We start from the raw sequence: 13,424 nt of genomic DNA on the forward strand, positions 1-13,424 counted from the left end.
GCGTCCTCCCTCTGCTCCAATAGGACCCGTGGCTCCCGGGGCAGCGCTCACCTGACCAGCGGAGCGGGGGTGGCCGCCCAGGGCAGCGCACAGTGCTCTACGCAGCGGGCAGCCAGGTCCACGCTCCGGCGTCGGGAACACCCTGCCTTGGCCATCCCTAATGGACTCTTCCAGCAGCGAGGCGCCTGAGCTGACCTGCCTAAGCTCAGGGGCGCGCGAGTACTGCCTCAGCCTGCACTTTCTAGTCTAAGTGCGCTGTCAGCGCTTTCTAGTCGTTTCTTGGGCTAAACTTTCTACTTGCCCCCTTGGGCACGAGGAACTCACCATGTGGACAGCGGTGCACACCGCCCTGGATACTCCACTGTAAGCAATTCCTAGTTTTCCTTCTGGGAAGAAAACCCATTTACTGAGTCTTGCTGCGTTCCTAAAAGAATATTTCTTTTCATGTTGACCGAAGCACTCCCTAAGTTTACCCAATAAGAATTTGAGCATAAATTGAAACATCAGAAAGGACGGATCTACTGCCAACTGAATTTATAAAGCAGGGATTGAGGTCAACATCTGGGATAAATTCTGTCTCCTCGTTAATAATAAAAAATAATAAAAAATAGGATTATTAATTACTAACTCGTAAGTAGATGAACGAGATTGTGTGTGAAGTGCAACTCTTTACAGTACACCTGGCACGTTGTAAACCTCAGCAAATGTTGCTTATTTTTCCCAGTGCTCAAAGGTAAAGGCCCAGTGTCAGACCATACCATTAGCAATGTTCACATCCCCACCTGCACCAGAGATTTTTAAAGCAAATGCTGCATTATTAGAATCATGGAAGTTTCAAACTGGGAGCAAGGAGAAAGACTAGCAGTCCGACACCAATTCACTGCTTTTTATAGACAAAAAAATAATAATAATAAGGTTCTCAATCTCCTCATTTTAAATGCAGCTCACACAAGTACTCTTCCTAATTGGAATAGGAATAACTAGATACTTACTTTGTGTTACATACTGCTGTTCAGCGACACTAATTTAGCGTTATTATGAGCTGTTGCTGAACGCTTCCTCTGAAAGCTGCAATACTCAACAAACAGCTGGGTATCCAAGGGCAAGTTTGTTCAGGCTAAATGATTCTTATACAGAAACTGTGTAGGAATGCAAATGACACATCAAGGCACTGGAAAAGGTAGGGAGAAGAGTAACCTAGGTGATCCAGGAGATTGAACAGCTTTCCTACGAGGCTCAACTACAAAGGTCGGACCTGGGTCTGGAAGCTTTAAATCCACGAGCGTATTAGCAGAGTAGACCCAGACAGACATGCTTACCAAATCCTACCGTATATGAACGGTAACTTTAAAGCAGCTTAAAGTGAAACAGTGAATCAATTATCCATGTAGGCACATGTAAAACAGAAAACAGTATCAGAAAAGTGTTTTCTTACTGATCATTTAAAACGCCTTCCTAAAATGTATATTCAGCCCACAGTGGTGTTTTATTAGTATTTGTAAAGGCTTTATTTGTGGCTAAATATTAATTTATTAAGACCCTGGCAAAGTCAATGTCTACCAACTAAATATTTCATCTTAATTTTTGTTTCACCAAGTCTTATGATTAAAACACTCCCCACAACTGAACTTACTCAGCTTGGATATTTACTTTGTGTATAATATTACGCTAGGTACTGGGTTGGGTAAATGAAAATTTACACCCTCACCCAATCTACCTCAGGGAGCTAAGTAATTGATTAACAATTATTACCAAGTGTTTAGGAAGCAGAAGACTCTGGAAGGCACTGTGGGAAAAACAGTTATCTCTAAAACAACCCTAAATTTATTGAGTTTGCACTCTTTTTGGGGTGAAAGTTAGTCAACCAAAAAACAGAATATGTCTTACAATAAACGAGCCACTCAGAGTGCTAGAAATCTCTAGGAAGAAAAGAGTATATGGATTGCTGAAGGCTTCTCCAAAAAGCTTTGCTTTGAAGAATATATGCAAGAAACCACAAGAAACAATATGGTTTGTAATTTTGGTACAAATACTTGACAAAGTAGTGTAAATGCTCTCAAATGCTGAAATTATTAAACAAATGCTCATTGAACTTAAATCCAAACTCCTTACATGGACCAGGAGACCTCACATAATTCTGTTCGTCTTTTCTTCTCCAGCCTCATCTAGTACCACTTTTTCCCCATTTTACTGTGTTCCTATCACACTGACGCTTCTTTCTTTGGTTCAAATACAGCAAAATTGTTCCTGCCTCTGCCCAAGCTTTTCCCTCTGCCAGGTACATTGCTCTTGAAGAGCTTCATATGGCTGGCTCTTTCTATCATAGCCCTCATTTGAGGGGTAGCTCAACTATCTCTTCCTTGGAAGCACCTTCCCTGATAACTTTTACCACCACTCTGAGGCACTATCCTGTTCTATTTAATTTCTATAATTTATCCCTAACAAATATCCTGTTTGCTTATTAAGATATTTAGGTGTTCCGTCTGTTCATAAAAATGAAAGCTCCATGGGGGTAGCTTACATGTCTCTCTCATTTGAGCTTTATACTCAGAAGCTAAAATAGTCTCTGGGATATAGTAGAAACTCAGTACATGAAGTAAGGAGGGAAAGGAGGAAGGGAGGGAGGGAAGATGGAAGGAAGGAAAGGAGGAAGGAAGGAAGGAAGGAAGGAAGGAAGGAAGGAAGGAAGGTAGGTTAATATAACAAGGTTCTGTGAAGAACCTGAAAGCCTGTCATATTAAAAAGTTTCCCAGAGCTCATTTTTCATTTATTTATATTTCACATTCCAACCTTACAAAACATAAGACTTGATGCCATGTACAATACAAATATGCCTGAATCAGAGATACTTTAAACCTCATCCATCATTACAACTTAGAGAGCCTTTGTTCTTCAAATCGTGCTTTGATATAGAAGAAGGAGGAGGAGGAGGAGGAAAGGAAAAGCATTACTAGGCACCTGGAGGTGGGAGGTGTCAGGTGCTACTGAGAGATAAGGGTGTTGAAAGGAAAGTTGAAGATTCTAAAGACAAAATTAGCCCAATTCCTAATTCTGCCTAAAAGTAACATTGGTGAAATATAAACCTTTTCTCCTACAGTACTCTTCATCAAAGTCAATTCAATAGCTCTAAATTTCACACAGTAAAGAGAAATTAATTTTCTTAAACCCAATAAGAAAAGTACTGATGTCATACAGTTTTCCTTCCTATTCCAATTTAATTAGTCTTATAAATCTTCTGAGAAGATCTTTTTATTCCCTTGAAAAAGGTATTTCTCATATCCTAGGTTTCACATATCTAAGTTTAGGCATGCATAAAGGAATTTCACCAAAGCAACAAAATCAAGCTTTAGGCAATATCTACTCCCTCTTACCCTCCAAAATAAAAGTAGGATAATACTTCAAGATTACCCAAATCTGCCCCTCAGAGGCTTTTTCTGTTTGGGCCCTAGGTCCCAGATAGAGATAAAAAAAAAAAAATAGGGGTTGTCAGGAGCCACAGACTTTCACTTCTGTTTCTCGCCCCACTGTTAAGTTCAGACCCACCTGGAATCTAAAAGTAAAATAAGGCACCCAGTCATCTCAACAGTCCCCCACCCCACTGTATTTGCACACTAATATGTAGTAACATTCTCAATAAATTTTAGTGTTTATCGTTTCAGAACTCTATAATTGTCTTCATCCATTTTTGCATTGCTTTAAAGGAATACCTGAGGCTAGATAATTAGTAAAGAAAAGAGGTTTGTTTGGCTTACAGTTCTGCAGGCTGTACAAGAAGCATGGCACCAGCATCTGCTTCTGGTGAGGGCTTCAGCTGCTTCCACTCATGGTGGTAGGTAAAGCAGAGCTGGCAAGTGCAGAGCTCATATGACAAGAGAGGAAGCCAGAGAGTGAACTGGGAAGTACCAGGCTCTTTTTAACAACCAGTTGTCTCAGCAACTAATGGAGCAGGAACTCACTCATGGACAGCGCTAAGCCATTCATGAAGGATCCACCTCCTGGTGGATTCAAATACCTCTCATTAGGCTCCACCTCCAACAATGGGGATCAGACTTCAACATGAAGTTTGGAGGGGTCAAATGTCCAAACTATAGCAATAATGAAAAAACAAACAGAGCTTAAATCCAAGTTTTCTCAAAGAGTCAGACACATAGTAGTAGGCTCTTAACATTTTTTGAATGAGCAATATGATTGAGCAAATGAGTGAGATGGAGGCCCCACTGTCAGAACCTGATTCAGAATTGTAAGTTAAAGGAAATTAATTTCCTGTCCCAAAGGGATCAGAGAATCCATTTAACAACCGAGACTACTTTAAGCCTGAGAATCTGCTACTATGTCAGAAAAAGACAAATATTCTTGGGACTTTTGGAAATAAAAAGCCTCCAAAAATCTGAGCAAGCTCCTAAACAGTCTTTCACACAGAGCTATGTGTTGGTTCTGCTACTGACTCAGACATTCTGCTCCAAACTGATTTTCATTTAATTGATCTCCCACTTAATAATACTTAATAGCCTGCTGCCTCTAAGCTGCCAGACCTTGCTTTTTCTCTTCTTTCAATAGTATCATAATCCAGCTAGCTTCAATGCATATTTCAATTTATTCAGGAGCACCATTAGACACTCAGAATGTGAATATGAACATGAACAAAATATGTTCTCTGCCTTCATCTAGTCCACTTCACGTAGGAGAAAGAAGACATAAATTCAAAGTACAATATGAACAGTCCTATCAGAGATATACAAGAACAGATGGTTCAAGGAAAGGAGGGAAGAGATTACTTGTTTGAATCAAGATGTCTTTCCTCTTGGCTCATACAGAACTATCACACCCACCCTGTTTCAGCTCCGGGACTTGCTGTTATTCTTCTGACAGAACAGCCAGGTGCTGCCAATCACCTCTACGTGTAAGACCTGGGTTAGCCCTCCTATAACTGAGTCACCAGGTAACATGTAAATACAGTTTCAAACCTCTATGATTAGGTATCAGGAAATCTTAACTATAATATAATGAGCCAGATAATCAGTATTTCAGTTCACTTTCATAGGCCACATAGTCTCCGTGGCAACTATTCAGCCTTGTCATTCATTGTAGTGTGAATTCACCCAAAGACAACATGAAAACATATGAGCCTGACTGTGTGCTCAGAAAACTTATCTACAAAAAGTGGCAGTCAGAAAGGGCCCAAGGGCCATGGTGTACCAATGCCTACTTTATGCAGAAACAAAAATTACTTAATTATCAAATCCTTTTTTGATATCGGTGTTTGTCCTAAATTGACTCACTCAAACATTTAGTAAGTGCCAATATTGCATAAAGCTTCAGATATGTAAAGGTGAATAAGGACATGGTCCCAGCCCGCAAGAAGCTTTCTGTAGCAGAATTTGCTGGCTTGTCCCACAAGGCTCCTCTGTGTGTTACAGGTTATATATGTTGTAGCTCTGATTATTTGCAAGAAATCTGCACTATTCTGTTCTAGGTCCTCATTTTTGTAATCTTCTGTTTCTTCTTTCTCTGCCTAGTTTCTGATCAGTGTTTTCACCTGACTCTCACATCTGCTATATGTCCAGATTCTGTTTAACCTCTTGCTTGATCTGATCTAAAATTCTGACTCTTACCAGACTTGCCCCAAATTCCTCATTCTCAACCTCTAAAAAAATTCAAACAACTATGATCAGCATCTGCACCCACTGGTACTTTGTGTTCACCTGCTTTGAACTTTGTATGATATTGTAAACCAATGCATCAAATGAGCCATTTTCTGCTCCCCTGGAACTGGTGATTTAGCTACAATCTGAGACCAAAGAAACAAGCACCTGACTTCTAAAGAAAGCTGCCAACTACTGGGAACAAAATCTGCTTCCAGAGCTTTCTTAGAAGTGAAAGGATTGACTATAGGACAATCACCTCCCTCCGTAGTCACCCCAAGGAGAAGGGAAAAAGGAAAGAAGCAGTCATAAGTAGTTAGCCTAGTGGGGAGGTTCTGGCTTTTCTCTCTTGTCCAGAGAGAGTAGAGAGTGAGAAACAGCAATTCATTTTCTGATTAGATGTCAATAACTTATTGATCTGCCCTGATCCTACCACTAAGAGGAAAGAGTATTTAAGAAATAAAGGAGGTAGGACCCAGAGAAGGACTGCAAGGGAGAAGCCTCACTCATACCTTTGTACAGGGATGTGTCGATCTCCCATGAATTATGTTACTGTGGAAGCTGCTTATGATCAAACTCTTGCCAATACCTGACAAGAGAACAGCCTATGTGGTGATAAGATCCCAGGAACAAGAGACAGTGTACTTCCGGGCAATAGCTAAAGGAGGTGGTTAAGGAAGAACGCACTTCAAGCAATCATACTATGGGTTAGGCTTACAGAAGCCAACAGAACTTACTGGTGTGCTTCTGGGAAAGTTAGTGTGCTGCTCACACAGACAGGAGATAGTCTGTTATCAAGAGAAGCAACCACAGCCCTAAAGAAAGGCACTGTACCTGTAAGTATGTTAAATAAAAGGATGTTTGTCCTTTTCCTATTTTCCCACAGTATCCAGAAGAGTTAGGCTTTGAAAAGGAACAAGTAGAAAAGGGACTTCCTAAAACTAGAATCCCCATACACAGTCTCTCTCTCTGTCTCTCTCTCTCTTTCTCCAAATTAGTCTCTTGGAAGAGAAAGCTTTAAATATGGCTTGAGATTGGTGCTTTAAATTATATTGGAGTTATGAAATCTGCCCAAGGGATTTGCTACCCAGTGAGAAAGAATTATTTGGCATAGGACACCTACAGAAGACACTGGAGATCACAATGCTGATTCATGTTTGAACCCCACTGAATTAAAATTCCTCAGTAAACCAGTTGTCTCACTATTTCTAAAAATGTTACTGTGGGACCAGGCCCGTGGCTCATGCTTGTAATCCCAGACTTTGGGAGGCCGAGGTGGGCGGATCACCTAAAGTCAGGAGTTTGAGAACAGTTTAGCCAACATGGCAAAACCCTGTCTCTATTAAAAAGGCAAAAATCAGCCAGGCATGGTAGCAAGTGCCTGCAGTCCCTGCTACTCAGGAGGCTGAGGCAGAAGAATTGCAGGAATCCAGCAGGTGGAGGTTGCAGTGCGCCGAGATTATGCTATTGCACTCCATCCTGGGCAACAGAGAAAGACTCTGCCTCAAAAATCAAAGAAAGTTACTGTAAATTTGTTTCCAAGTTTTGCAAAGGGCAAAAGCCTCAAACTGCAAATGTGGGAAACATTCTTAGAAAATCATTAAAATAATAATTTAATAAAATATTAAAACATGAGTATTGTAGTAAAATCAGTTTAAATTTAACTTGCTATTTCATAAACTTATTTTATCACTGAACCTTTTCTTCTATCTTATTCCTATTAATATTCAAAATACACTTTGGAAATGCTGTTTTAAAGAAGTATCTTTACTTCTTTAAAGTGGGTCTAAAATCGAAGTCATATGAATTCCATTGTGGCAGCTCATGGAAAGGGACTGAGTTTCTTTGGGGTTTGGCATCCTTATAGCTAAGGGCCATGACTGTCCATGTCAGACCCTTCACGGGTGCAGGAGGTTGTGCAACTGTTGTTAACATAATTCTCATTTACATGAAAATTTGTGTGACTGGTTCTCCTGGAGTTATCCCTCCAATGAGGACCACGTAAGAAAATGTGTACTTTACAAGGAGGCTGAAAAGCTGGTGAAAGGCCACGTGCAGGGGCTTTCACCTGTAATCCCAACAGTTTGCCAATCTGAGGCAGGAGGATCACTTGAGCCCCGTAGTTTGAGACCAGCCTGGGTAATACAGTGAGACCTCATCTCTAAAAAAACATTAAATAAGCAGAGTGTGGTGCTGCAGGCCTATAGTCCCAGCTACTTAGGAGGCTGAGATGCGAGGATCACTTGAGCCCAGGAGGCAAATGTTGAAGTGAGTTGTGATGGCACCACTGCACTCCAGCCTGGGCAACAGAGTGAGATCCCATCCCCCCTCCAAAAGAAAAAAGAAAACAGAAAGAGAAAAAGAAAAGCTGGGGAAGATTTTGGAAAATTGAGAGAAGTAAGTCCTTCTGGAAGGTATAAAGCAGAACAGCAGAAAGAGCTCAAAACACAGCTCCAGTGAGACATTAGCCACACTTTCCCAGAAAGGAGTTAAGATGTGAGGAGCATCTCAAGCCTTGGTCGGTTCTGTTTGGACAAGGTAGGGCCACTGAAAGCTGCTTCTCAGAAAGCTTCATGGGGTGAGCCAGAGGGAAGAAGCTGAAGTGCATCTAAAAGTCTGTCCTCCACATTTTCCTGTCTTGCCAAAGCCTTTGGATCCTATCTAGACTATGTGTGGGTTATCTAGCAGTGACATAAATTATTATTTATCATAATTTATTATGACTGTTTTGAAATCTCTAATGTGATGTGACAGCACCTTCTCTGTAAATATTTGTTCCCTATATAGATGAGGTATACAAAAAGTAGTTCTTCTTTAAGACTGAGTTGTTTGATAAGCCAGCAGTCAACTTAGATCCTCACAGACAACAGAAGTTGAGGTGGCATTTTAGAATTTTAAAACACAAATGTGGTAACAACAAACCAACCCAACAAAAAAGCCTTTTCTCTTTGCTTCTTCATGTGAAATTAACACTTCACTTTTTTTGTACTTGTTTATATCTCTCTTTTCTAAATTTTTTTCTCTCATGAAATTTTCTAAATAAGCAAAATACAAATGATAAGTATGATCATTAAGTTCTACTGCAAATATTTTAAATCTTTACCTTCCTAAGTTAAAAATGTTTTTTTCAAAAAGTCTATTTATAGAACATAATTTCTGAGACTTTGTGATCTCAGTCACTAGTACAGTTTCTATTTCTAAAGCCATAGAATAGCAAAAATAAAAGCATTTCATATGGTTAGGTCCAGATGATGTCAAAAGATCATATAGTGTATGTAGGTGCAGTGAATGTAGATAAATGTATTAACTTTTCACATTTTAGTTTCCTTATCTGCAAAATAGAGTCTTCTAGGACTCATTGCACAGACTTGTGTATAAATTGAATGAGATAATGAAACCTGCTACAAAGTGAGATTTTAATAACTGACAAGCAGAAAAACAGCAAAGTAAAACAAAACAATTACCTCCTACTCTAGTTATATTTTAGATGCAAATGACACTTTTTCTTCTCAGTTAACCAATTCGATATTGAAAAAAACTGTGTTAATTATACATAAATTTAACAAATTAATAATCACATATATAACAGCAATTTCCCACTAAAATTTTAAAGTAACATCTTTCATTGACGTGAGTTGCACCTGCTTTCAATATATCTTAATATACTTTATACTAATTTAAAAAAAAGAACACAAGACTGGGTGCAGTGGCTCATGCCTGTAATCCTAGCACTTTGGGAGGCTGAGGCGGGCAGATTGCCTGAGCTCAGGAGCTCAAGACCAGCCTAAACAACACAGTGAAACCCCGTCTCTACTAAAAATACAAAAAATTAGCTGGGCATGGTAGCATGTGCCTGTAGTCCCATCTAGTCCAGAGGCTGAGGCGGGAGAATTGCCTGAACCCAAGAGATGGAGATTGCAGTGAGCCAAGACTGAACCATTGCTCTCCAGCCTGGGCAACAGAATGAGATTTTGTCTCTAAAAAAAAAAAAAAAAAAAAAAAAAAAAAAAATATATATATATATATATATATATACATATATATATATATATGTAATTCCTAAGTATCTCTATCAAATAAATATTAAGAATAAGTAATATCCACGTATACATATTACATTCTGAGGTTTATGTCCTTACAAATCTAAATATAACCTAATAATAGTATGCAATTACACATACTGGATTTTATTTCTTTATTGGTCATATGTAATACTTTATTACATTACTTAGTAAAAGATGAATTGAGAAAAATGTATGTCCTATGGGAAATATTTTACATCTACATTCAGAAGCTAAAAATATTTTATCCTTAAAATTATGTTTACAAAACATTTACAAAGAATACTGAGACTTTTTAAAATCAGTAACAGTTTCTATTTCTTAGCAAGAAGCATGTCTCAGAGCAGTTTTTCTCATATTTTAAAAGGAATTCCTCCATAAATCAGATATAAATGTATATCAAGTTTTTAATTTTTTGAGAACAGCAAATTAAATCTTTTCTTCTCCCCTAGTTACCTCTGGTTCAGGCACGCTGTGTGTGGCACTTCTCTGGGTTTGTCATTTTGCTTTAATGGCAGAGAGAGGAAGCCAGCCAGGCTCAGTAAGCACACTGCATATCAAAACGTCGCCATGGCAGCATTTGTCCACTTGTCAGAGTCCTTCTGAAATAACTCAGCCATTCATTTTGTTGAATCAATATTGAAGCTTTTGAGATTTATTACTTGAGGTTTGGGAGGAGACAAGGCAAACAAATCCTTCTTTCCTAACTTGGAGTTCCAGTTGAGACAAGATTATGATTTCTGTCTACACTTTATTTATGAGGATGGAATATAAGGTTTCCACTCCTTGTATAATTATCTTATAATAAGCTTTCATTTGCATTCCAAATAATACAGTAAAAAAGAATTTAACATTTTCCAAAAACATTCTGTGTGCTGTGGTAAACTTATCCAATGCTGAATTCAAATAGTTAACTTCCTGGGAGGAGGGATGGGGATGAGGGGACAATATACATCTTTTGACATAAAATCTTTAAATCTTTGATATAAAACATATTAAATTCCACTTCTATATATATCCTATCTTGAAACAGAAGTAACAAGAAGCATGTTATCTACCTAATCTTTCTATTTATTAATAATCACATCCATGTATGAATGACTTCACCATTTAACAAATTAAAAATTATAAAATTGACCCTTTCTATTGTAAAATACTGAGATTTCTTCAAATACTTTTTTATAATCATGTACGTTTCTAGTGGATTGTCTCACAAAATGAGTCTGATTTCTCAATTCAACCATTCACTGTGTACATTTTCAGCTATCGGTGGGCTATGTTCAGTGCAGAGCTCCTCAGTACTATCCAAAGATGAAATGAGAAAATGTTAAGACTATAATGTTGCCTGACAAGACCCTGATGTGCCTTTGAAGCTTCGTTGACATACAGGGTCAGGCTAAAGTGAAAGGGGGCAAGTTTCCCTTCAGTATTCCTCTTTCAGAGCCCTTCCCATGGGTGGGGAGTCTCTCACTTAACATCCAGTCCTACATGAATATGCACAGGATGCTGCAATCCAATTATCCTAAATGGGGTGAGTGTACACCAAATAACCTGATGAAGTCATCTGTGTTGGGTTATAGGAAAAGCTCTCCCAGAGCCCCCAAGCTCAACCAAGGACTTCTTCAGTCTGAAGTAATGTTTATTTTACCAGTGGCTACAAGCAAACAAAGACACTGCAAACAAAGTTCCCACTGTCTATTCCCACATGGGTGGGAAAATCAAGCCCAGTGGGAAGAGAGGGTTGACTTACGGTATGTCTGGGGATCATGCAAGGCCTTACAAAGTTTACATCTTACGTGTGGGTGCCTGGTCCACTTAACACCGAAATCTCTGCCAACAGTTTTAGACTCGAAGTTAGGAGTGCTCTACCTTTCAAATCATATTGAAATGCATATGCATACTCTACAGAAAGCTTTAATACTTTGCGGCTTGTAAATGTCAGGTCATATCAGAAAACTTACACTGAAATTATCTCACTTTTCAGAAAATAAAAGTTCTCTTTAAGCTTTTTTTTTTTTTGTAGGGTTCTGAGAAAGTAAAAAAGGTTAAGATTGTGCTTCAAAGAGTACCATACAGATACACAATTTTAGCATTGCATTAGAGCAATCTCACGTGGAATACTCCCAAACAAAATGGAGTTCTCTAATACTCCTTATTTATTTTCTTTTCTTCTCTTCCAAAAGCAAGGAAGTGAATTTTGAATATTTCTTATAAGAAATGCTGAGCTAATTTCTGATAATTATAAAATCATGGGTGGCCACTAGTTCAAAGGAAATCTTTCCCAGATAAAACCAATTATGAGCAGAGACTTTAACTGTGTCCCTTTATCCACTGCCAAAATGCAGTATCAATAGAACAGAATGTGAAAGCTGCAGCTTTGATACGAAAGGTATTGAAAGTATTCATCTTTTGGTAGGAGTTCTGCCACCACATGGAATTGAGTAAAAGGAAAGAGAATTATGCAGCTTCAAGTTGAATTATGCAACTGGAGAGCAAGAAAGGCACATTATAACTAGATATGTATATGCCTACATTTTATTTTTAAATTTTCATTATATCACCACGCAGCCAACGCACTCTACTGGCAGTGTGAAGTAACTGAAAATAATACATAAGAAAAGTTAACTAACATATATTATCATTTAAGTAGAAAAGCATTTACAGCAATGTTTTTAAAACAACAGTATTGGGCTGAACCACATAAAATTGATATTTTCTTATGTCAAAATGGTCAATATTAACAAAATGATTGAATAACAGCAATTTCATGTGGTTCAACCTAATATATAATTTTCTTCCTATTTTAAAATGGCATTCTGTTTTGTTCTTTGTCATCGTTACTCAACGGAACAAAATACATTTACTTAATTTTATTTATTTAATTTTAAGTTATTTAGCTTTTTTAGCCACCTCATATGGAATTCCATAAATTCATGAATCAATTCATGTCTCTTTTTTCCACCTTTAATTAAGAAATTTTTTAAAGTTACATGCACAAAAATGTCTCATTACTCGGCTTGAATCTATTCTCAGCTGTTACGGGGCACTTTAGAAGAAACCTTTCTTGATTTCTGGTGATGGTAAAAGGAATATGCTCTTCACCATTTGAAGAAGTGGATCAACTCTGCTTTTATACCCTTCTACAAAATGCTAAAGTAAGCAAAGTGACAGTCTTTCTCCCTTTGGTACCTTGAGGGGCCCAGAGGTAGGCATTTTTGGCTTATTGAAGGGATTGAAGTATCTGAGAGGGAGGACTAGGGGCTGTGGCAGTGGGGTTGATTGAAGCTTTATACTAATGGAACTAGAGAGCAAAGGCAAAGCCTATCTGTGGATGATCATCCCAGCTCTAGGGATGATCATCCCAGAAACACCTCTAGGTGTTTAGAGAGGAAATCTAGTGCTGGAAATGAAGGTAAAGTCCAGCAACAGTGTTGAAAGGAGTGAAGAAGAAAGAGTGAAGAAGAGGGGCAGAATGGGACTGAGTTGAAAGAGAAAAAGAACTTGGCCACTGAGTACTTCCTGTACAAGTGAGTTTAAAAATATAGCACTAGGGATGGGAGATGGAGAGCAGAGAGACATCATCCATACTCCAGAGCTTAGCAGCTAGAGCAGAATCAATATCCAAACAAATATTTAGTCTATGCTCAGACAACTGCAGTTGGCTTCCACTATAGGGGCAGAATTTGGGTGTCATTACTGAAAAAAATTCTTGTTCCCAGTG

Source organism: Sapajus apella, unplaced genomic scaffold (assembly GCF_009761245.1).
Source record: "Sapajus apella isolate SASKATOON/1434 unplaced genomic scaffold, GSC_monkey_1.0 scaffold1, whole genome shotgun sequence".
NCBI classification, from domain to species: Eukaryota; Metazoa; Chordata; class Mammalia; order Primates; family Cebidae; genus Sapajus; species Sapajus apella.